Raw genomic sequence first — 25757 nt, forward strand, 5'->3', positions numbered from 1 at the left:
TAATCTAATTTATAAAGCAAGGATGATAACTGTCCTTTCAGCGTGGTTGCAAGGATTACATTAAAGATATATGTAAAAGCATAAAGATTTTCAATTAATGCTAGCTCCCATCCCTTAATACCAGGGACAGCTGCCACTGCTCAGTCTGACACTCCATGTGCCTTGATGTATTACGCTGCCTTGGAGAAGCACATACAATGTAAAGCTTGCCTTCTAAGTAACAGCCACATAACAGCAATTTCCAGTCATACAAGCCTATGAGATGTCGTCGCTCCCCCTGTTTAGCATTGTAGCAGATGAGCTATCTTAAAGCCCGAATTTCAATGTTCTTTCTCACTCACCTCAAATGTATTGTGGGCTGCCCACTCACTACTGCTTCGCTTTACAAGGTTTGCCTTGACTTTTTTTTCTCTTGTTTACCAGATGGAATGAAGTCTGTTTGTCAAAACATCCTGCTCCTCTATTTACTTTTACTTGCCTTTGAAAGCAGCAAGTCACTTTCCTTGGCCTGCTGAAAAGAGCACTAAACCAGATGCTGAGGTGACTGGGATTTCTGGACGACATTCTTTTCTCTGATGAGGCATGCGACCCATGAAGTAGGAGCCTCTGGCAGGAAGCCACCAGCCCTACTGCAGCATACGTGCTGTCTCACGTCATTGACCTCATGGTTCCCATTTTTGTCCAGAGGGCCAACCTCTTTAGGACTTTCCTGCTAATCATTCTTTTGTGTGTTACCCAGACTAACCTGGCTTCTCTTGATGGTGTCTGTGGGTGGGTAATTCAGTAGCTGAGAGCAGAAGCTCCAGATTATAGGGAATCTACCAAAGCACTGGCATCTATCAAATGGTCCAGTCTGAGTCTGTGTCCTTTGGGAAGGGAAGAAAAAGTAAAATAAGATAAAAACAGAGAGGGAGGCAAACCATGAGACTCTTAACTACAGGGAACAAACTGAGGGTTGCTGGAGGGGGAGGTGAGTGGATAATGGGGTAACTGGGTGATGGGCATTGAGGGCACGTGATGTGACAGGCACTGGGTGTTATATGCAACTGATGAATTACTAAACTTTACCTCTGAAACTAGTAATACACTATATGTTAACTAACTTGAATTTAAATAAAATTTTAAAAACAGAAAACTTATTGAAGACTCATTACTTTTATTCTTGACTTCTTAAGTGATCAGTATAGACAAAGATCAAGTTGTTTCTCAAGATTCATTACCAAACCTGGCCTTGGCTTAGAGCAGGTGCTCTCTGTTGTAAAGTGTAGTCAAAAACATCCACCTCTGGCCATCTTGTATAAGTGATGAGCCCTGCAGTTTTTGCTTCCTCCTTCCTTCGTTGACTGATTAACTGGAGCAAACTGTGACTCCTCAGGGGGCAAAAGGGGCATTTTACTTTGAGTCCCAGATGCTGGTCTTCATAAAGTTGAGCCAAGTGGAATGAAAGACATTTATTCGTGCCTTGATGCATTTAATTAACCATTATTTGCTGAGCACCTGTTATGTCCCAGATACTTTGGGCAGTAAGGAGAAAAGGGTGAATAAGACACAGTCCTTACTGGGGAGTGGGAATGGTGGTCAGGGATAGACAAAGAGGCAACTATGATAGAACTTGTAATGCAGTGTGTCAGAGTAAGCACTGGGTGCCGTAATAATTCCCTGGGAGTTAGGGGAACTTCCCAAGCAGCAGCAGTACTTTGGCATGAGACTTGAGGGATGAGTGGAAGCTAGTTGTCTAAGGGGAGGTGGGGGGGATGCGCATAGTGCAAGGGGGTTTACGGGTGAGAACTCCAGACAGAACAGAGAATCTGAGGAGCCTGGGAGATGACTGGGATTCTGTAGACACTGTAGACTCAGGGTCGGATATAGATTCTATCTGGGAAGGGCCTTTGTGGTCAGATTTGACACTGGGCTCCAGAGCTGCCATTTTTAGCATTGATGGAGTTGCACTTCCCTGTCATTATCCCCAACTTCAAAAGTGTCTGAAGCAGGGAGATGTTCAAGATTAGTCTTTTTTTTTTTTTTAAAGATTTTATTTATTTGACAGAGATCACAAGTAAGCAGAGAGGAGGGCGGGGCGGGGGGGTGGGGCAGGAAGCAGGCTCCCTACTGAGCAGAGAACCTGATGTGGGGCTCCATCCCAGGACCCTGAGAGCATGACCTTAGCCGAAGGCAGAGGCTTTAACCCACTGAGCCACCCAGGCGCCCCTCTAGATTAGTCTTTTGATGGTATGGACTTGGCCTTTTTCCATTCTTCAGAAAAAGTGGTCTTTTCCATAGCAGACCCAGAGTCTCCCAGGTAAGACCAGAGTTATGGACACAGCAGAGCTCCCAGTGGACCAGACATTTCTGGGGTCACTGCAGAACTTCTAAGAAATGCAGCCTGATTTTATAGCCTTGTCCTGGTCTCACAGATAGTGTGATGCTGTCTCATAGCTTCTTTATGTATAGGTGAATAGGGTATGGGCTAGTCTACCTGATGCTTCTAGATTTTCTTGCTTGCTATATACTACTGACACCTTTTACCTTCAACCAATTTTCAGTGAATGCTAGCTTGACCAACTCTCTCAATTTGCCTGGGGTTGAGGGAGTTCTCAAGATGCCAGACATTCAGTGCTAAAATCAAGAAAGTTCTCAGTAAGTCAGAATGAATTAGTCCCCCCAAGAATGCTGACTTCACGCCAGGATTTTCTGTGTTATGTGATTACATTTACTCTTCAAAGCAATGCTTTGAGGTAGATGCCATTATTTCAATTTTAAAGAATTTTTAAATAAGAGATGAAGTGAGTTTCCCAAGACTACTTATCTAGTGATAGAGCTTGAATTTAATTTAGGTTGCCTGCTTTAAAGTCAGTGCTTTAGTTGTCTATTGCTGCATAAGACATCATTCCAAAACTTGCTGGCTTGAGTCAACACCAAGGGGTTGTTAATTCATAGTTTCTGTGCATCATAGCTGGGTTGTTCGGGGGCAGGGTTTTCCATGAGGCTGCAGTCCAAATGTCAGCAGGGGCTGCTTAATCTGAAAGCTTGACTGGAGCCGGAAGGTCTGCTTCCAAGCTGGCTCCCTCACAGGGCTGCTGGCAGGAGACCTCAGTTTCTCTCCATGTGGCTCTGCTGTCTGGCTGCTTGAGCATCTTCATGACATGGTAGTTGGTTTCCCTCAAGGTGAGCCACCCAAAGAGAGAAAGGAAGATGGCACAATGCCTCTTGCTGCCTCACCTTAGGAATCATGTACTCTCATTTCTGGAAGATCCTATTCATTTTACAGGTCAGCCCTGCTGAGTATGGCAGGGGACCCCACAGAAGGTGAGGTCTTAGGGCATCCTAGAGGCTGGCCATAACAGCCAGTTTGGGTTTCACATTTCCACAGCTGACTCCACCTAAATTCCCTAAAGTGGGCATTTGAGAAGAGTCTGTAGGATGAGACATTGAAAATGTATACCTATATGTGCACACACACACATACATACACGCACACATGCACACACACGAACATTCAGTATATATAAATACCGTTATTTCTATACTTGAATGCATGTACTTTCAAGATAATCAGCACCTTGGTAGGCTAATATTTATCCTAAGGATGTTTCCATTACACCAAATATTTTTTAGTTTGTCACCAATAGACACAATTATATAAAGAATTTATGCATTCCAGGGTATAAAAAATATATATGCCATTACCTGGAATTCAAATTAGGGAAACAATGGGGAAGGTAGACAGGCCAAGAGCCCAGGGATGCCAACAGCATGCTGGATGGCAGGTAAGTGGGGAATACTTGGAGCGGATTTTGCCCAGTCCCAGCACAGTGCTGCTGGGTGGTCTGTATTAATTTAAAGGGCCTGGAGACCCTACTTGAAGAAGCTTAGTTATTTGGTTTGTGAAACAGAAGAAGATAGTAGCCCTTGTGCTTTCAACTCCATAAAGCTGTTCTAAAAAACAAACAAGAGAAACTGAACAAGAAGATCCCTGAAAAAGCATAATGTCTTAGAAGAGAGGAAGGTGCTACTATCACCAACATTTGAGCTGTTATCTCTGGAAGTGCGCCAAGACCTCCCACAGGGTAGGGTTGTCACTCCCAGAACCACTCACGACTGCTGCTTTGCAGCACCTGGGAACCCTTCTTTAAGGAGCATTAGCCACACGTCTTGCTGCAGTTGTCAGATGCTTTAGCCACTGTGTTTTCTTAAGCTCTGCTTCCATGTGCTGCCTGGACGGGCACCGTTGTGTGGGAGAAGTGAGGCTGTTGGCACTTCATGTCTGCTTGCTCAGGCCTAGATGTCAGGTCAGGTGAAGCTAGGTGTGCCCGAGGCCCGCCAACTGCTCCCAGTGTGGACACGGATGGCGCCAGGCCACAGAGGGCCCTAAGGAACAAGGACAAATGCTTCCAACAGGACATGCACATAAACCTGTGACACTGTTTTCTCGTTCTTTGCCACATTACCAAAGCCAAAACAGGAAGAGAAGTGGGTTTCTTTGACAAACACTACTTTTTTACTCCTTTCCTTATAAAATTATCCCCAACCTGTCCGAAGAGTCTGGCAGCCATTCCCGTGTCAACAACACGCAGTTTTATGGGGATGGCATGAACGAATTCCCTGCTAAGCTCTTCAGCTATGTGCGAAAAATGAGTTGCTGCTTAATGAAGCACAGCTGAGAACCTCCAGCTGCCTTCTGAGGACTCCCACACGTTGTATCTTGGTAACAGACCACTCCCCTGTCATCTTAAGAGCGGTGTGCTGGGAGAGGTTTAATAACCAATGCTCCAAAGGTGGGTGGGGAACCCACCTGGAATTGTAGCATTTGACAATTTCCACGGTGTAACTATTCTAACTGGGGCCAGTCAAGCTACCGACATGCAATCATTGAGCGATGCAGAACGTGTGTGAGCCAGCTCCAGAACCCCTCTGGAGCCAAATATACACAGCAAATGCATCCTTTATGTATTTACTTGGAGGAAAAACGTGTATGTCAAAATCAACATGTGCAAAATGGAACCAGGAATGTCTCCCTCTGGCCTACACTCAGCCTTCTCTTCTTCTAGGATTTCCTATCTGAGTGTGTGGCATAACCTCACATCATATCCAAGCCATCACCAACGTCTCAGTCTGTCTACTTCTCCTTGGCCTATGTTATCATTCTTAATCACTTGGGTTATTGCCAAAGGCTGCTGAATGGTTTCCTTGCTTCCACTCATGTACACACGTATGCTCAACCCATCTCCTCGGTCGACCAACATGATCTTTGACAAATGCAGTTTTTAGAGCATTGTTCCTCTGCCTGAACTCTTTAATGACCTCCCATCGTGCAGAAATACCATCCAAATCCTTACAGTGGCCTGCAAAGGCATGGAGGCGTCTTGCCTGTCTGCTTAGCTGAATTCAGGGCTTTTCTGGCCCTGTGCTCCTTGCTCTGTCTGCCCTGGCCACACTGGCTGTCTTTCCATTCCTGAGACATGCCAAGCCCTTCACCAATTCAGGCCTTTGGACAAAGTGTTCCTTTTTCCCTGGAATTACTTGGTCTGACCAACTTTTTATTCTATAATCTCAGCTAAAGGCTTGTAAAAGGGCCATCTCAAATCTTCCAATTTGAAAGGATCCCTCGATTTTTCTCTTCCATAACATCTGGTTCTTGGTTGACACTCCCAACAGCCGTGTATGAAAGTCCCATTTGCTTCACATCTGAGCCAATCCCTGATATTACCAAACTTCAAAATTTTTAACAGTATACTGTAATGGTATCTTGCTGTAAATTTAGGCATTTAAAAATGTGTTTATTAATTGACCATTTGGATTTCCTGCTGTGCACAATGCTAGTTCAAGTTGGTTTTCCATTTTTGTATTGGGTTGTTTTGTTTTTATTGTTAGTAGGATCATTTTAGTAGATAGTAGAGTTCGTGGGTTAAATGTTACAAGTATTTTCTTCCATTCTTTGCCTTATTTTCTCACTCTTGTCAAGGTGTCTTTTGATGAAAATAAATTTTTGAAATTGAGGTTATCAAATATTTTATATTTCTTTTCACTGCTAGAACTTTTTGTGATTTTAACAAATGCTGCTCTTTTTTTTTTTAAAGATTTTATTTATTTGACAGATAGAGATCACAAGTAGGCAGAGAGGCAGGCAGAAAGAGAGAGGAGGAAGCAGGCTCCCTGCCGAGCAGAGAGCCCGATGCGGGGCTCGATTCCAGGACTCTGGGATCATGACCTGAGCTGAAGGCAGAGGCTTTAACCCACTGAGCCACCCAAGCGCCCCAAATGCTGCTCTTTTAAGGGTCCATTGAGCTAAACTCTTAATCTTTTTTCTGAAAATGTAATTATTTTCTCTTACTCCTGAAAAAGTAATTTGACTAGGTAAAGAATTTTCAGATGATAACAATTTTTTTTTAGTATAGTGAAAACAGTTTTCACTCTTTTTTTGCTTTTATTATTGCTGGTAAGAAGTCAGGCTTCAGTATAATCCCCTTTCTTCAAAAGTTTCTTTTTTCCAGGGCTTACATTTATTTTATTTTTATTTTATTCAGGGCTTACATTTAAAATCTTCTCTTTGTCTTTGGTGTTTCATGGTTTTACTATGGTGTATCTACCTTTGAATTTCTTTTTGTTTATCCCACAATCGATTGAGGTCTCTTAATCTGAGAGTGTGGTCTTTCAACAAGTCTGGAAATTTCTTGTTCACTATCTTTTGGATATTATCTCTTCTTCCTTATCTCTTATCTCCTACAGAACTCCAATAAAACAGAAGGAACAGGTTTTCATTTTGTCTTCCATCTCTGTTTCTCTGAGTTCCATTTTGAATAATTTTGTATCTTTCTCTCAGTCTATTAATTTTTTGTTTAGCTCTGTTTAATCTGCTGTTTAAATGTCAACTGCATGTTTAAACTGAATTACTACAATTTTCATTTTTAGAAGTTCTCCTTTAAAATTGGATTCTCTTTACAAATGTGCATGATTGTTTTAGAAACTCTAAAAGAATAAAACACTTCTTAAAACATTAAAATACCTGTTTTAAATTCTGTTTGATAATTTCCATATTTAAAAATCTTTACCTGGCCTATATGATATCTCTCTATCTGACACAGAGATAGGCAACCTACATTCATCTTCAAGGAAGAGTGGATGCCCTGCCGTGGGAAGAGATGAGGTCAGTAGGCAACCTCCATTTGCAGAGGAGCTGTCTCCACGGTGACCATGCCCTACACAGCAGTTCAACTTTCTCTTTCTGCTTAATCTTGGTTTCTCTCTCTCTTCTTCATAAACATTTTTATCTGAAGTTCTGACATGGCAGCTGCTTTCACAAAACCCAAACTACAATGTGTGTCTGTGTTCTACTGCTTCTTACTCATGGTACCTCGTCTCCTTCTGTGTTTATGTTTCTTGAAACTTTATCTGCTGGAATTCTTTGAGACTTGTTTTGAGGTTAAGTTCCTTTTGTGAATATATGAGATTTCTTCTATCAGTTGCCAGAGGGCATGACCAACTTGGGACCAGTTTAAGTTAAATTGTCTGTTTTTTTTTTAAAACCACAAAAGTAGTGTGTATTGTTTGCTAACCTATATGAGTGGAAATGACAGTTATGAATTAAGTAATAAGGTGTTCAAATGGGCATATTTCTTAATTTTCCTTTCTATTCTGAGTTTGTTTCCCATTTACTCATATACTAAGTAGACATTCTAGGCCCCACCTTATGTAGTATTTCTCCACGTTGGGTGGGCTGAAGTCCTAATTTCCTGTTTCTCTTGCTGCTGTGTAGCTCTCCAGTGGAAATGAAAGGTCATCAGAGTTCAGTACATAGTTTAAGGGTGAAGGCTGGTTTGGATCTTGCTTACTTTCCATGGTTCCAGGATCAATGTTTCACTTTAGAACTGGAAACTCATGGTTCCAAGTTTTAAAGTAAGATAGACTCCTCACTTTACTGCCAGGAGGCTGATTCATTAAATTGTTATTTTCTTTTGTTTCATATTTATCCAGACTTCACTTATTTCCTTTTCTGAACAGGGAGGCTGAGTCATTTAGGGTTTCTAGTCCACCATACTGATGGAAATAAATGTCTGGAGTCATGTTCTAAAAGGACCTTACATAACAGGGCTGCCTATTATGGGACCCCCACCAGAGAGAGTCTGCATTGACTGGATAGCCAGAGACAAAGGGAAGTTGTAAGTGGCTAAACAAAAAAAGTAGGAGGTTTTTTGTGAGACATCAGTAGTTTTGAAGAATGTGTCTGAAGAATCTACAAATAGCTTTCTAGAAAAAACAGTTTTGAATGTACCCAAAGACTAGTGGTACTATGAAATGATGAAGGCACTATCTGTCAAATAAGATCTTCCTAGCTCTGCCTTTCCTCTTTCCCTTATGGTTTATTTGATGAGGGGGCAGAAGCGGAAACATTAAGCTTGGAAATAGAGAAGAGAGACCTTTCACCAAAAGGCCTCAGGACACAGGTGGGAGAGGTGAGCAACTTAAATGAAACTCATGATTATTACAGGAACAAATAAAACTCAATTGTCAAAAAGTGACTACTCTTTTTTTTTTTTTTAACAGTTCAGTGTGAGCAGATAAACTATGGTGTTTGTCCAATATTTCACCCAGGCAAGGACAAGAACAAACTCCATGGAACATGTTGGAATGAAGAGGATGGAGAACAAACATATTTTCTGGCAGAACCTGTTGAGTCTGCTCTTTTAACATAGAAACTACCAAAAATTTATCTTATAAAACCAAGTAGTTGGAAGGAAAGTGAGGTTGAGGTGTTGTTGTTGTTTAGATATTAGGGGTTTGAATGCACAAATATGTTGTTGGGATTGAGCCAATATAGAAGGAGAAATTGAAGAGAAAGGAGGGGAGGGATAGTTATGAAGAACGGAGATTGAATCTAGAGTGCATGTAAAAGTATTGATCTTTGATGAAGAGGGTCATCATCTAATTTTATAAGGAAGGAAGAGGAGGGATGAATATGATTGTAAGTTGAATCTATATGTTCCATGGCATAAATCTGAGGAATTTCTAATTTAATGACTTCTTTCCTCACTGAAGTGGGGGCAGGGATGCTTTCTGAGAGTGAATGAAGGCCCATGCAATGTGCTGATGAGTTTTAGGCAAGTGTGAGAAAGGGCAAGTAGAATGGTAGAATCCACTCTTGGCCCAACAAGGGCTGGAAATCACAAATTCATGGTGGGATTCATCTGTTCCATGGCCCGATATCTTCTGACAGTATAACCAACGTAGAGGCAGGGCAAGAAGGACACAACTCAACAGTCCTTGTGCAGAACAGACAAACTTTCTAGAGTCCAGAATGGTCAGTCTTTTGCATAGACTCTCTTTCTCCCTGTATAAGGAAAACACTCTTGTGTTTCTCCACTCTCACAATATTACATTACTTCCACACATCATGCAATTCTTGACACCAATGGGGTGTCTCACAATTTAGTTCTAATGCTATCCACCTGGAGTTAGCCTTGCATCTCATAAGTGGTTAAAGGCTCAATCCCATAGAACTGCCCCACCCTGGCCCCCAGCATTTCAGGTGCCAATCTCAAGGCCCCTATCCTTCTGACCAGCTAGCTATTAACTGGTGCTCCCATGACTCCTTCATTGGGTTTGGTAATTTGGTAATTTGGTAGTTTGCTAAAGTGGCTCACAGAACTCGGGGAAACACTTATTTAATGGCTTACTATATGCTGAAAGATGGAGATGGAAGAGATGTGTAGGGCAAGATATAGGGGAAGAGATAAAGGTAGGTGTACCCCCTACAAGCATGCCACCCCCCCTGTACTCCTGCATGTTTAGCAGCCTGGAAGCTCTTAGAACCTTGTACTTTTGGAATTTTTGTGAAGGCTTCATTATGTAGACACGATCAATTGTTAACTTAGTATCTACCTCCTCTTCCTTTCCCAGAGAACAGTGGGTAGGGCTGGAAGCTTCTAGTCATGGTTGGGTCTTTCTGGTGACAAGCCCTCATCCTGAAGTTACTCAGGAACCCATTAGTATTTGCCTCATTAGAACAAAATATGCTCCTATCACCCAGGAATTGCCAAGGGATTTAGAAACTCTGTGTCAGGAACCAGGGACAGAAACCAGTGTATACATGTTCTATTATTTCACATCCTTTCCTACCCTCTTTCTTTACATAATTTCTCTGTTTTGAGACTCACTCTCCTGATTAAAGTTTTATTTCAATCAGATATTTGTTTTTCTTAATTACATCCCAGTATTGTGACTTGTTGGAGTGTGTTTCCTAGTCTTTCTCTCTAAGACGTATACATAATACTTGTTAGAATGTGTGATTTCTGAGCATGACAAAACTGTTCAGTAATTTCATCCTCAAAGATTATTAATCTTAAAATTCAGGAACATCCCACAATAACCCGTTATATGTTGGCTGTGGATGTAAGAGACAAAAAGACTGAATACTCAATGGTAGTTGGTATTCAATGGTAGCAAACTTTTGCATTCATCAGAGTCAGGTGGACACTGATGGATTTATGAGAACCCAGACTGCTGGATTCTGTTTTTAGAGTTTCTCACTCAGTTGAACTGGAACAGAGCCAGAGAGTATGAATCTCTCCTAAGTTCTCAGGTGGTGCTATTAGTCTGGGGATCATATTGTGTGAAATAATGAGATAGGTGTTAATAAATCTTCACAATATCAATCAGATAGTACTCATCTTTGATCTAAACAAATGTAGTTAAAGGCGAGCTTATTTTTTATTTCTTTAATATTTTATTTATTTGAGAGAGAGAGCATGAACTGAGGGAGGGGCAGAGAGAGAGAGGGAGAAACAGACTCCCTGCTGAGCAGGGAAACCTGACTTGGAGCTCAGTCCCAGGACACTGAGATCATGATCAGAGCCAAAGTCGGACACTTAACCAACTGAGCCAGCCAGGTGCCCCTCAAAGGTAGGTTTAAAAAGAACTTTATCAAAAGGAAGTCATTCCTCTGGATCCTTCAATTTCTTGAGGAAGTGTTCTGCTCACTCATTTCTATGTTGCACTTATTTAATCAAGTCTGTAAGAAAAGAACAATGGAGGAAACAAGGGGATATGGGACCCTAAAGGCATGAAGGGTGCCATCATTGTGCCATCCCCAGCCTCCTACACACAAAGCTTGATGAAGAATGGCTAAAGGGTTTTTGCTGGCATCTCTTTGTCATTATTATGGATTTTAATGTGTGATAAAAATAAATGTTGCAATATCTCAGTGGCCCAAATCAACCAAAGACATGTCAAATAAGGACTATTTTGATACTGACAGTAAAATGATTAAGATCACAAACACACAAAATCAACACACATAAAAATTTCCAAAGCCAATGATCCAGAGAATTTTTGAAGTAATGGATCAAACACAACTGTAACAAGGTACCTGGGCAGGCAATTTGGCTACAAGTTCCTTGGAACTGCCCACATTTTGTGTTTAGTCTCAAAACTCACGTTTGTAATCACAGGTATTCTAAGAAGATGACCCTAGCTTTTTTTGCTGAATGAGTGAAATATGTACTCTAGAAAGAAATAAGAATACAAATAAGAATAAAAATAAAGAGGCAAATAACTGCATGGAATTATTTGATAAACTATTTTGAGTGTAAATGCATTGATCTGTTTTATATTCATTGTAATGTGTCCCTTTTTATGTGTCTAAAGGATTGAAAAGACTTATACCCTTGAAATCTTTGGAAGAGTCTGATTAATTTTTTATATCAATCCTTTGTTTAACTACTCAAGTTCAGAGGAGTCTAATTTGTTAACTGTATAACTCTATATTTAATATTTAATAATTCAGCTTTTTATTTAGTAGTTAAGTTTATGGACATAGCACACAAAATATTTAGATCAGCGTTGTTTAAAAAATAATCAATAGATAATAAAAAAAAAGTACATGCAGTGATAAGAATATTTTCCTTTCCACATGTAAAAGCCACTAAGATATAGGAGAATTTTCAGCATTGAAAGACTGGCCAGTCAAGGATCCAACTAATTTCTTCTATAGAGAAAAGGGTGTTATTTTTTGAATACAGAATAGAGTATGCTTTCTATTTATCAAGAGATTTCTCTCTCTTGACAAATTTTTGTTGCTGTGATTACTCTGCAGATTCTGCCTTGACTATATTTTTGACCAAAGTTCACCGCTGAATTTGTAATTCTTTTCTTTTTGCAAAAAGAGCATTATTACTTATTACCTGTGAGCATTTTTCAATTCCATAAGAGAATAAATGAGCTGTATGGTCCCTGGAATCTTGTAAAGGCATTTGGCCTGGAAGATTCTCCTTGGCTGTGTGCCAAAGACAATGGGATATAGGGACAACTTTCAGTTAGTACAAAATGAGCAACTCAAATCTTTACTCTTTAATTTCTGCTCAACTATTCAAAATTGGCTCAACTTTAGTCACAGGATGAAGTTTATGAAAAGGAATTTCCACATCCAGGAAAGGAACTATGAACACTAAAAGGCTCACAGTATAAAAACTGAAAAGGAAAAAAAAAATCCTATGTTCAAACAGATTTTATTAATTGTCAATTATTATTTAAAAATATGGGATACAGTCTCCTACCTTATCAACCTGTATCAAGTCACTGAATTCACACACTCATTCTCGGAAGCCAGTTGGCAGGCAAACGTGGAAATTGCTGGCTCATGGCGTAGTGAGAAAACCAACAGATAGATGGTAATTTTCTTCTGTTTTATTTTCCCCTTTCTCTTGCCTCTTGCCTTTCTCTCCATTTACCCACTTTCTTTTTTGGCTATTGAAGATTTATTGCCTTTCAGTACTTACAGATGATGTTTTCATAGGCTCTAATGAGGTCCCAGCAGTTTTTAACAATAACAGGACATTACTGTTTTTAAGATATATTATGTGTTTTCCCTCATCTTTCTCCCTTGAATGAAAAGCTTAGAAGTACGTTAACCCCCAATTCCCTTTCCTTTACTATGATAAATGGTCTAGTTACTTAATAGGGCTAAATACTTTGCTATGACTTTTAAAATACTCATTTGAATAAAATCCTAAAAAGAAGAGCACTGCTGTGCTTTTAACGCACTTTCTGGTTGAATACCTGAGCATGTGCAAAACGCCTGTTTCCTAGCGGCCTTGGAAGGCCTCTCTAAAGCCATCTTTGCTAGTTATACATCCTGGTGGTAATTCTCTGCGACATTTCCTGGCCTTCTCTGAGAGCTGTAAGGATGATGACCCTGTAACCCCCTCCCCCACCGCCTCGCACCCCCACCTCCACCCCTCCCCCGGTCCCTCCACCCCTGGTTGTGATTCTGGCTCCAACTCTGTCTGACCCCCCCCCCCACCCCGTGAGTCTGCAGTGGACTCTCCCTCGGCCCCTGGCTGGGCACATCAGCTAGATCTCCAACAGCTGCCTCAGTGCAACGCTCCACCATGAAGGTATTTTTAAAGAGGAAACAACAGGACGATGAACAAGTGCCTCGGCGTTGCCTAACTTGGCCGTTCCCAACACTGGTCCTTCTGTGGTGACAGGGTTGGGAGCCAAGTCTGGAGGTATTTTTTTCTCCTTAAAGGTCAGACAGATTACAAGTGAGCAACAAAGAAAGGAACCACGCTGGGTCCCATGATGTCACACTCAGGGACTTCAACACAAGCAGGCATTTTCCTTTGAGGAGTCAAGCTGCAGGGATGCCTTGGAGCCAGAAGGGGCTTTGCTGGGGGAAAGCTCTGCCAGGTCCCGGAGCAGTGGATTCTATTTTGGTTCTGGGCTAGCTTTGGGTCAGTGGCTTTCACTCTGCCCTGAAATTAGCATGTTATAAACAGACGGGTTGGGTCCCGGATCCAGCAAAGAAGCCAGCTTGAAAAATCATTCTGGGAAATGCGCTGAATCATTTGTTCCAGGCACAGACAAGCCACTGCGCCCTGAGAAGCGGGCCGGCGGCAGAGTCCCCAGACAGCGCCCCAGATCTGCCATGCCCCCTTCTTTCCAGGCTTGCCTTCTCCCGTGTCCCGTCACTACTCAGGTTATGCAAGCTTTGATTGCTGCTAATAGGTTCTCTTTAGAGACCTTCTGGAGACAGCTTTTCAAGAGCCTCCCCTTTCCGGATTCCTGTGGGAGAGAAACCACGAAGCAATTTAATACAGTCTGCGATAGCCCGCATTTTCCATCATCTGTTTTCTGGGCCACTGCCTTTGCTCTGCGCACACGCACGTAACAACTGGAAATGAGTTCCAGCCAGAGCAGCCACCCGTGCCCTGCCCCACGCGGGCCTGGTACCCGTTCTGCGGCCCGCACCGGTGTCCCTTCTGAGCCTGACCCACCCCCCCCAGTGCTGCCTGGGACCTCACTCCTCGTGCTTGGGGGCCGGGGCCATGCGGTGGTCACTGATTATAGCTCCTGTGCCTGCTATCCTCGGTATGTCCCTCCATGTCTCCCCCTCCAGACAAGCGGTCTGTCCCAAAAGAGGATCAAATGGAAAACTTTATAAATACTTTAAATGGTGGAAACAGGAAGTGGAATAAAAATGATGCAGCTATTCACAGAAAAAATGCTGTCATTTTTCCTCCATAAATATATGCTATTCATTTTCAGAAAGGAGCTTTGCCGAAAGCTGAAGGAAAACACACACACACACAAAACACTTCACAGTGTCTCCTGACTTTGGAGACTGTTAAGGTTCTTGGAGGTGGGTGGCTGACCTCAGGGCGGGCAGAGCACAACTAAGAGGCCATGAAAACCTCAGAAAAAAATCACATATGGTATGTGGTATGGAAATGCAAAGTGCACAGTGCACAGGAGTACACAGGTCCCAATGGTTTGTGTCCTAACAGATACTTCATCAGTGTCAATCATATCAATGGGAGCAATCCCAGTTCCAGTGATCTAATCCCTAAACCATACCTTATATCTGATATGTCTTATATCTTATATGAACTTTATGTGTCTTATATCTTATGTGTCTTATATCTTATATGAACCTTATATGTTCACCCTGGTCATACAATGATGCAGTGCTTACTACATTCTAGACACTATCCTAAGTGCTTTACGTGTTTTCAGTGTTTGCAAATCCCTTTCCTTTCTATCTTGATAGAAGGTAGTTAGTTGGCTTCTCTTATGTGCTTTGTTTTCAAAGTGTTGCAATATGTTGTTTTGTTTGAAATGTGTGGATAAATCCAGCTCACATAGATATGTCGTTGCAAAAGGAAACATGTTTTAATAGCCTTTGGGGTAGTTATAAATATTCTTCCTGTGTCTTCATGAAAATTAAACGATAACTTTTAGAAGTTAGTTGTATTGTAGAATCTGAAACTATTACCAGTGAACTTTTGGTATCCTATTACATTAGAATATACTGGTATAATTTTTACTTTTGAATGAATATTTTATCCATAAATGACTTATATTTACCTATTTATTTATTATCATACTTCCCTGGTTTTCCTTCCCCCTTACTGATTGCTCTTTCGAAGCCTTTGCTTCTGCTCTTCTGTGCTCTAATGATGCAGCATACTGGGTTCTTGATCTTGGGGCCTCCATATCTCTAGATTTACATTCTATGTAGGTGATTTCATCCAGTTTTGTGGTTTTAGATGCCACCCATAGGCCAATTATCTTATCTACCTATGTATCTATCTACCTACCCACCACCCATCATTTCTGTCATTCCAATAAGCTCCAACTCTGTAGGAGACTGCTCCACTTGGCAACCATATAGGTGTCTACAACTAAATGTGACCACAGCAGAATTCTTGATTTCATTCCCCCGACCCATTCCTCCTCCATCTCAGTTAAATGACACCAGACACCACCATCCTAGCCCAAAGTTAATGTCATCTTTTGTTACTAGAGTATTTCAAATTCCTGGTCAGCCAAAGGTCCAGGAATCTTCCCATGGCCAAAGAGCTGCAGTTACATAGAATTTCCATGGATATTTGGGGAAGAAGTGGTCAACCAAGAAGTAGGATAAGAACCAAGAGAACAGTAAGAGAAGAATGTTTCGAGGAGGCAATCAATAATGTTGAGTGTTTCAGGTAGTTCAGGTAGAATAATTTATTCATTAATTCAATAAGAATTGCTTGGTCACTTACTCAGTGCCACGTAGTATCCTGAATTAGGCCAATAATGTTCCTGCCCCTGAATGAGACCAGTACAGGCCACAGTAAGAACTTTAGGTTTTATTCCTAATGTAGGAGATCATTGAGAGTTTGAGCATGGTAGTCCTGTGATCTGATATATTGGATTTCTATGCTGCATATCAAATTACCACCAAATTAGCAGTTGAAAATGATACACGTTCATTATCTCACAGTTTCTGTGGGTCAGTACTCTGGGCATGCCTTAGCTGGTTCCTCTGCTCAGGATCTCCTGTAACTGCAGTCAAGATGTCAACTGGGCTGTTAGTATTTGGAGGTTCAGATGAGGAGGAATATGCTTCCAAGCTCTCTCATGTGTTTTGGCAGTATTCATTTCCTTGTGTCCAGAGGATTCATGATGACTTCCTTCTTTAGACTCAATAAGGAGAGTGAAACTGCAAAGCAAGTCTCCTAGCAAGGTGGGGTCTTATATGACATCATGGACTTCCATTATCTGTCCCATATTCTGTTGGTTAGAAGCAAGTCACAAATTCTAACCACAGTGAGGACCTGAACAAGAGTATTGGGAAGTGGGGTCATCGAAACTGCTTTAGGTCTGTTCACCACATCTGTTACAAGTTTTAAAAAGACTTTTCAAGCTGATTTGTGGAGAATAGATAGACTCTACGGTAGCAGGAAAAGAATAGTTCAATATTCTACAAGACCTAGTGACAAAACAAAGTCTTATTTGGAAATTAGCAAATCACTGGGGGTGGCTTTTCAGCAAATATTCATTGAATGCACTATGTGAGAGGCACTGGGCTAGGTTGGGTTTTAAATGAGGAAGTAATTTTGATGAAATCCCAAAAGTTCATTTTTGCCCTTGTTTCCCTTGCCTTTGGCGATGTTCCTAGGAAGATGTTGCTGCGGCTGAGGTCGAAGAGGTTGCTGCCTGTGTTCTCCTCAAGGATTTTGATGGATTCCTTTCTCACATTGAGGTCCTTCATCCATTTTGAATCTATTTTTGTGTGTGGTGTAAGGAAATGGTCCAATTTCATTTTTCTGCACGTGGCTGTCCAATTTTCCCAACACCATTTATTGAAGAGGCTGTCTTTTTTCCATTGGACATTCTTTCCTGCTTTGTCGAAGATTAGTTGACCATAGAGTTGAGGGTCTATTTCTGGGCTCTCTATTCTGTTCCATTGGTCTATGTGTCTGTTTTTGTGCCAGTACCATGCGTCTTGATGATGACAGCTTTGTAATAAAGCTTGAAGTCCGGAATTGTGATGCCACCAACTTTGGCTTTGTTTTTCAATATCCCTTTGGCTATTCGAAATCAAAAGCTTTTGCACAGCAAAGGAAACAGTTAACAAAACCAAAAGACAACTGACAGAATGGGAGAAGATATTTGCAAACGACATATCAGATAAAGGACTAGTGTCCAAAATCTATAAGGAACTTAACAAACTCAACACCCAAAGAACAAATAATCCAATCAAGAAATGGGCAGAGGACATGAACAGACGTTTCTGCAAAGAAGACATCCAGATGGCCAACAGACACATGAAAAAGTGCTCCATATCACTCGGCATCAGGGAAATACAAATCAAAACCACAATGAGATATCACCTCATACCAGTCAGAATGGCTAAAATCAACAAGTCAGGAAATGACAGATGCTGGCGAGGATGCGGAGAAAGGGGAACCCTCCTACACTGTTGGTGGGAATGCAAGCTGGTGCAACCACTCTGGAAAACAGCATGGAGGTTCCTCAAAATGTTGAAAATAGAACTGCCCTATGACCCAGCAATTGCACTACTGGGAATTTACCCTAAAGATACAAACGTAGTGATCCAAAGAGGCACGTGCACCCGAATGTTTATAGCAGCAATGTCCACAATAGCCAAACTATGGAAAGAACCTAGATGTCCATCAAGAGATGAATGGATCAAGAAAATGTGGTATATATACACAATGGAATACTATGCAGCCATCAAAAGAAACGAAATCTTGCCATTTGCGACAACATGGATGGAACTAGAGCGTATCATGCTTAGCGAAATAAGTCAAGCGGAAAAAGACAACTATCATATGATCTCCCTGATATGAGGGAGTGGTGATGCAACATGGGGGCTTAAGTGGGTAGGAGAAGAATCCATGAAACACGATGGGATAGGGAGGGAGACAAACCATAAGTGACTCTTAATCTCACGAAACAAACTGTGGGTTGCTGGGGGAAGGGGTTTGGGAGAAGGGGGGTAGGGTTATGGACATTGGGGAGGGTATGTGCTTTTGGGTAAATTGGAAGGGGAGATGAACCATGAGAGACTATGGACTCTGAAAAACAATCTGAGGGGTTTGAAGTGGCGGGGGGGTGGGAGGTTGGGGTACCAGGTGGTGGGTATTATAGAGGGCACAGCTTGCATGGAGCACTGGGTGTGGTGAAAAAATAATGAATACTGTTTTTCTGAAAATAAATAAATTGAAAAAAAAATAAATAAATACAGTAGTTAAAAGACAAAAAAAGAATAAATGAGGAAGTAAGATTTCTCATTTCTGATAAAGTATTTTCTAGAAAGAACAAGGCACAAAAGTTTACACTGGATGAGGAGTAAACAGGAGATGAATATGTATGATAGCCATTTAGAGTATTTTCATGAAGTTTGGAAGTGTCTGGAAGGAGAGATGAGACAGTAAGTAGCTTAGCAGAACACAGAATCAAGAAGGTATTTTTTTTAAGATTTTATTTTTAAGTAATTTCTACACCAATCATGGTTGCCAAACTCATAGCCCCAACATCAAGAGTAACACATTCCAGTGATTGGGCCAGCCAGGCACCCCAACAGGGTGTTTTGGTTTTTTTTGTTTTGTTTTGCATGTATTTTCTTCTTTCGGGCTAAAGAAGAGAAATAGAAGAAAGAGAAGGTACAATAGACAGGCATTCCAGAAGATAAGACTGGAGATAGACCAGGGGGCATGGGAGGGAATTATCTTAAAAGGAAGTGAAGTCCATCAACAGATGAATGGATAAAGAAGATCTGGTATACATATACACAATGGAATACTATGCAGCCATCAAAAGAAATGAAATCTTGCCACTTGCAATGATGTAGATGGAACTAGAGGGTATTATGCTGAGAGAAATAGGTCAATCAGAGAAAGATCATATGATCTCCCTGATAAGAGGAATTTGAGAGGCAAAGTAGAGGGTTGGGGAGTAGGGGAGGAAAAATGAAACAAGATGGGATCAGGAGGGAGTCAAACGATAAGAGACTCTAATCTCACAAAACAAACTGAGGATTGCAGGGGGGAGTGTAGGGAGAGGGTGGTTGGGCTTTGGACATTGGGGAGGGTATGTGCTATGGTGAGTGCTGTGAAGTGTGTAAATCTGGCGATTCACAGATCTGTACCCCTGGGGCAAATAATATATTATATGTTAATAAAAAAAATTTTTAAAGAAAATGAAAATATCTCTTCTGAAACATTGACTGTAAAGATATTAATAATGTTAGTAAAAGAGTGGAGGGAATTTGTGAGAGGGCATCTCTTTTTTTCTGTCAACCCAGATTGGAATATTATCTACTAAAAAGTACAAAGAAGGGAGTTATCATTCTGAAGACTGTAGGCAGAGCTGGGTATAAACTTTATGGGAGAAGGAAAGGGAAGGGGGACTGACCCGAGATGAGTGAGAACATTTTGGGGTAAGACTGTGGTTCCAGGTGAGACTGAAAAGCGTGAACTTGCTATGGAACCAATCAAATACTTCTTTAGCAGTATTTGGAGGAAATTTTTGAGGAAATTGAGGAAGAGGAATGGAGAAAAGAGATCACAGGAAAATCCAGGGCAGAATTAGGACAGGCTGGGGAAGCAGAAGGTCAGTGTGGTGACAGGTTGGCTTCAGGGGAGAGGGAAGGAGGGACTGAAGTCCTGCTCAGGTAAAGGTAAGTTGTGTTCACAGAGGAGAAAATTCTACACTTTAGCGTCTTCAAGGTAGAGTCATTTTGAATGTTAGTGGAGTCTAGTTTAATGAGGAAAAGTGGTTGAGTTAGTAAAAAATTAACAATAATAACAATTCCCTAAGAGAAATAGGTCTTGAGCTATCCCTTTTCATCAGAGACCTTTCCATCCTTTATGAATCACTGGGGAGGCTTGCCAGGTCCTGTCAAAGGCCACTGCAAGGAGACAGCATTTCCGAGGACTCACTTCTGTCTGGTTAAATATGAGTTTCTTTGGGTTTATCTGTTTCACTTTTTAGGAAATTGAAGGCTGATAATTGAAGAAAATGTTCAAAAGCTGAAACATTTGAAAACCGTTCAAAGGTTTAGAGCGTGGTTGTCAATAGGTGCATGGATATAAATTACCTGGAGAGCTGCTTAAAAGTGCAGATTTGCCAGCCTCACTGCTGGAGTTTCTTATTTCCTGGTTCTGGTGAGCCTCAGAAACCTGTATACACATGAATATACCTACATATATTTAAAGACTTTACATTTTTTTTTTTTTTAGAGCAGTTTAAGTCCATAGCAAAACTGAGAGGAAGCTACAGAGATCTCCCCTATGCCCCTGTTCCCACACATGACAGGATACTGCATTACCAATATCCATCACCACAGCAGTACATTTGGTTACCACTGATGACCCTACATTGTCATATCACAATTGCTCAGAGTGTACAGTTTACATTATGGTTCATTCTTGGTGCTGTACATTCTATAGATTTGGAAAAATGTATAATGGCATGTATCCAACATTATTGTATCATACAGAGTAGTTTCATTGCTTTAAAAATTCTCTCTGCTCCACTTTTTCATCCCTCCCCTGACCAACCCCTGGAAACCACTGATCTTTTTACAATCTCTTCAGTTTTACTTTTGCCAGAAAGTCCTATAGATGGAAAATATAGTATGTGGCCTTTTCAAAGTGGCTTCTTTCACTTAATAATATGCACTTTAGTTCTCCCATGTCTTTTTGTGACTTGATACCTCATTTGATTTTAGCCCTGAAAATATTCCATGGTCTGAATTGACTACAGCTTATTTATCCATTCACCTACATCTTGGTCACATCCAAGTTGTGAGAAAGCTGCTATAAATGTCCATGTGCTGGTATTTCTGTGGCTTTAACTTTTCATCTCCTTTGGGTAAATACCAAGAAGCATGATTGCTGGATGTCATAGAGTATGAAGTAAGTGAAGTAGAATTAAGTTTTTTGAGAGTTGGATGTAATTAAGATTATGGGTTTTTTTATATTTATTTTTTATTTATTTTCAGCATAACAGTATTCATTATTTTTGCACCACACCCAGTGCTCCATGCAATCAGTGCCCTCTATAATACCCACCACCCGGTACCCCTACCTCCTACCCCCCACCCCTTCAAAACCCTCAGATTGTTTTTCAGAGTCCATAGTCTCTCATGGTTCACCTCCCCTTCCAATTTACCCCAACTCCCTTCTCCTCTTTATCTCCCCATGTCCTCCATGCTATTTGTTATGCTCTACAAATAAGTGAAACCATATGATAATTGACTCTCTCTGCTTGACTTATTTCACTCAGCATAATCTCTTCCAGTCCCGTCCATGTTGCTACAAAAGTTGGGTATTCGTCCTTTCTGATGGAGGCATAATACTCCATAGTGTATATGGACCACATATCCATTCGTCTGTTGAAGGGCATCTTAGTTCTTTCCACAGTTTGGCGACTGTGGCCATTGCTGCTATAAACATTGGGGTACAGATGACCCTTCTTTTCACTACATCTGTATTTTGGGGGTAAATACCCAGTAGTGCAATTGAAGGGTCATAGGGATGTTCTATTTTTAATTTCTTGAGGAATCTCCACACTGTTCTCCAAAGAGGCTGCACCAACTTGCATTCCCACCAACAGTGTAAGAGAGTTCCCCTTTCTCCACATCCCCTCCAACACATGTTGTTTCCGGTTTTGTTAATTTTGGCCATTCTAACTGTTGTAAGGTTTTATCTCAATGTGGTTTTAATTTGAATCTCCCTGATGGCTAGTGATGATGGACATTTTTTCATGTATCTGATAGCCATTTGTAGGTCTTCATTGGAGAAGTGTCTGTTCATACCTTCTGCCCATTTTTTGATATGATTGTCTGTTTTGTGTGTGTTGAGTTTGAGGAGTTCTTTATAGATCCTGGATATCAACCTTTTGTCTGTACTGTCATTTGCAAATATCTTCTCCCATTCCGTGGGTTGCCTCTTTGTTTTCTTGACTGTTTCCTTTGCTGTGCAGAAGCTTTTGATCTTGATGAAGTCCCAAAAGTTCATTTTTGCTTTTGTTTCCTTTGCCTTTGGAGACATATCTTGAAAGAAGTTGCTGTGGCTGATATCGAAGAGGTTACTGCCTATGTTCTCCTCTAGGATTCTGATGGATTCCTGTCTCACGTTGAGGTCTTTTATCCATTTTGAGTTTATCTTTGTGTATGGTGGAAGAGAATGGTCGAGTTTCATTCTTCTACATATATCTGCCCAGTTTTCCCAGCACCATTTATTGAAGAGACTTTCTTTTTTCCACTGTGTATTTTTTCCTGTTTTGTTGAAGATTATTTGACCATGGAGTTGAGGGTCCATATCTGGGCTCTCTACTCTGTTCCACTGGTCTATGTGTCTGTTTTTATGCCAGTACCATGCTGTCTTGGTGATTACAGCTTTGTAGTAAAGCTTGAAATCAGGTAACGTGATGCCCCCCATTTTATTTTTGGTTTTCAGCATTTCCTTAGCGATTTGGGGTCTCTGAGATCAATGAGGTAGAAACCAGAGATACAGAAGAACGTATCAATGAAACTAGAAGCTGTTTTTTTGAATCAATACAATCAATAAACCATTGGCCACGCTAATCCAAAAGAAAAGAAAGCTCAAAATCATAAAATTATGAATGAAAAGGGAGAGATCACAATGAACACCAAGGAAGTAGAGACAATCATCAGAAGTTATTATCAACAGTTATATGCCAATAAGCTAAGCAACCTAGATGAAATGGATGCATTCCTGGAAAACTATAAACTCCCAACATTGAACCAGGAAGAAATTGACAACTTGAATAGACCAATATCTAGTAACGAGATTGAAGCAGTGATCAAAAACCTCCCAAAAAACAAGAGCCCAGGACCTGATGGATTCCCTGGGGAATTCTACCAAACTTTCAAAGAAGAAATAACACCTATTCTCCTGAAGCTGTTTCAAAAAATTGAAGCAGAAGGCAAACTTCCAGACTCTTTCTATGAAGCCAGCATTACCCTGATCCCCAAACCAGGCAAAGACCCTACCAAAAAGGAGAATTTCAGACCAATATCCCTGATGAATATGGATGCTAAGATTCTCAACAAGATCTTAGCAAACAGGATCCAACAGCATATTAAAAAGATTATCCACCATGACCAGGTGGGATTCATCACTGGGCTACAAGGATGGTTCAACATTCGCAAATCAATCAATGTGATACAACAAATTAATAAGAGAAGAGAGAAGAACCACATGGTCCTCTCAACTGATGTAGAAAAAGCATTTGACAAAATCCAGCATCCGTTCCTGATTAAAACTCTTCAACGTATAGGGATAGAGGGAACATTTCTGAACTACATCAAATCTATCTATGAAAGACTCACAGCAAATATCATCCTCAGTGGGAAAAAGCTTGCAGCCTTCCCATTGAGATCAGGAACACGACAAGGATGCCCACTCTCACCACTCTTGTTCAACATAGTATTAGAAGTCCTAGCAACAGCAATCAGACAACAGAGAGAAAAAAAAGGTATTCAAATTGGTAATGAAGAAGTCAAACTCTCTCTCTTTGCGGATGACATGATTCTTTATATGGAAAACCCAAAAGACTCCACCCCCAAACTACTAGAACTCATACAACAATTCAGCAACGTGGCAGGATACAAAGTCAATGTACAGAAATCAGTGGCTTTCTTATACACTAATAGTGAAAATACAGAAAGGGAAATTAGAGAATCGATTCCATTTACTATAGCACCAAGAACCATAAGATACCTGGGAATAAACCTAACCAAAGAGGTAAAGGATCTGTACTTGAGGAACTACAGAACACTCATGAAAGAAATTGAAGAAGACACAAAAAGATGGAATCCATGCTCTTGGATTGGAAGAATAAACATTGTTAAAATGTCTATACTGCCTAGAGCAATCTATACTTTTAATGATATTCCAATCCAAATTCCACCAGTATTCTTCGAAGAGCTGGAACAAATAATCCAAAAAATTTGTATGGAATCAGAAGATTATGTTTTAAGGGCTCCTGGGTGGCTCAGTGGGTTAAGCCACTGCCTTCGGCTCAGGTCATGATCTCAGAATCCTGGGATCAAGCCCCACATCGGGCTCTCTGCTCAGCAGGGAGCCTGCTTCCCTCTCTCTCTCTGCCTGACTCTATGCCTACTTGTGATCTCTCTGTCAAATAAATAAATAAAATCTTTAAAAAAAAAAAGATGTTTTAAGGAAGCATGAACAAACTAGAAAGAAGCAAAGGAGTTGGGGATGTGCATATATTCACTACCAAATTTAAACTGAATAAATGTAAAAGGTCTCACTAGGCTGGATGAATAGATTTAATGTGCCAGTGAGAGGAAAGCATTATTGCCATTTGGAGTTAGAGGAATTGAGCAAGAAAGACAAGACGGTAGTCAGAGATCAAATTTCTTAATGCTTTTAGGATGTTTTCTTTAAGAACAGGCAAATTCTTCAGGAAAACAGACATTTGGCATATCTAACTGTATATAATAAAAAAAGAAAGAGGGATACTGTCAAGTCAAACATGAAATTATTTATTGATTGTCTACTTCATATACTGTTGTGTGTTTGCCTTTGGGAAACTTCTAATTTAGATAAATATACATTTTCTAAGAATTTCTAGCTAAGAACTAAACCATAGTGTATTGACTATTAGAATTTCCAATGTACAGAGAAGGGAAGATGGCATTGGCAAAAGGGATGCATTAGTGGTGATTCTTCTATGACTTATGTTTCTTTGGGTTTAATTCTCTTGGATTTTGTGGTTACCTCCTTCCCCTTCCCTCCATCAGATATGTTCATATTTTGTGTGTGTATGACTCTTGAACAACAGGGGGTTTTGAGGTGCTGAACCCCCTCACAGTTGAAAATCCGTGTATGACTTTTGACTTCCCCAAAACTTAACTACTAATAGCCTATTGTTGACTAGAAGCCTTACTGATAAACAGTTGATTAACACGTATTTTATATGTTATCTATATTATATTCCGGACTCCTACAATAAAGTAAGCTAGAGAAAAGAAAATTATAAGGAAAATACATTTATAGAACTGTATGTGTATTTGTTGAAAAAAAAAAAATTCATGTGTAAGAGGTCCTAAGCAGTTCAAACCTGTGTTGTTTAAGGATCAATTCTATATTCAAACTGAAAAACATAGGACTTGTGATCCTGACATTTTTGAGTAAATTTGCCAAGACAACAAAATATCTAAATTTAAAATTCAGCAGTGTCCTGACTATTGCATAATACGTGGCCAGTAAAAAAACACAATCCCTGTGGCAACGTTCATTCCTATTCTGTTCCCTAGTGACATCCAGTATAAGTGGTGTCCCAGAGTAGTAAACTCAGTGGCCCTGTGCCGCCTCAGAAGTACTGACCAGCATTTCTGAACTGTCCAGGGGCAGGCGTCACAGGAAGCTTGCATCCCCAACACAGGTGAGCAGAGAGCTTACTCCCCTTTTCCG

Source organism: Neovison vison, chromosome 1, assembly GCF_020171115.1.
Source record: "Neovison vison isolate M4711 chromosome 1, ASM_NN_V1, whole genome shotgun sequence".
Classification (NCBI taxonomy): domain Eukaryota; kingdom Metazoa; phylum Chordata; class Mammalia; order Carnivora; family Mustelidae; genus Neogale; species Neogale vison.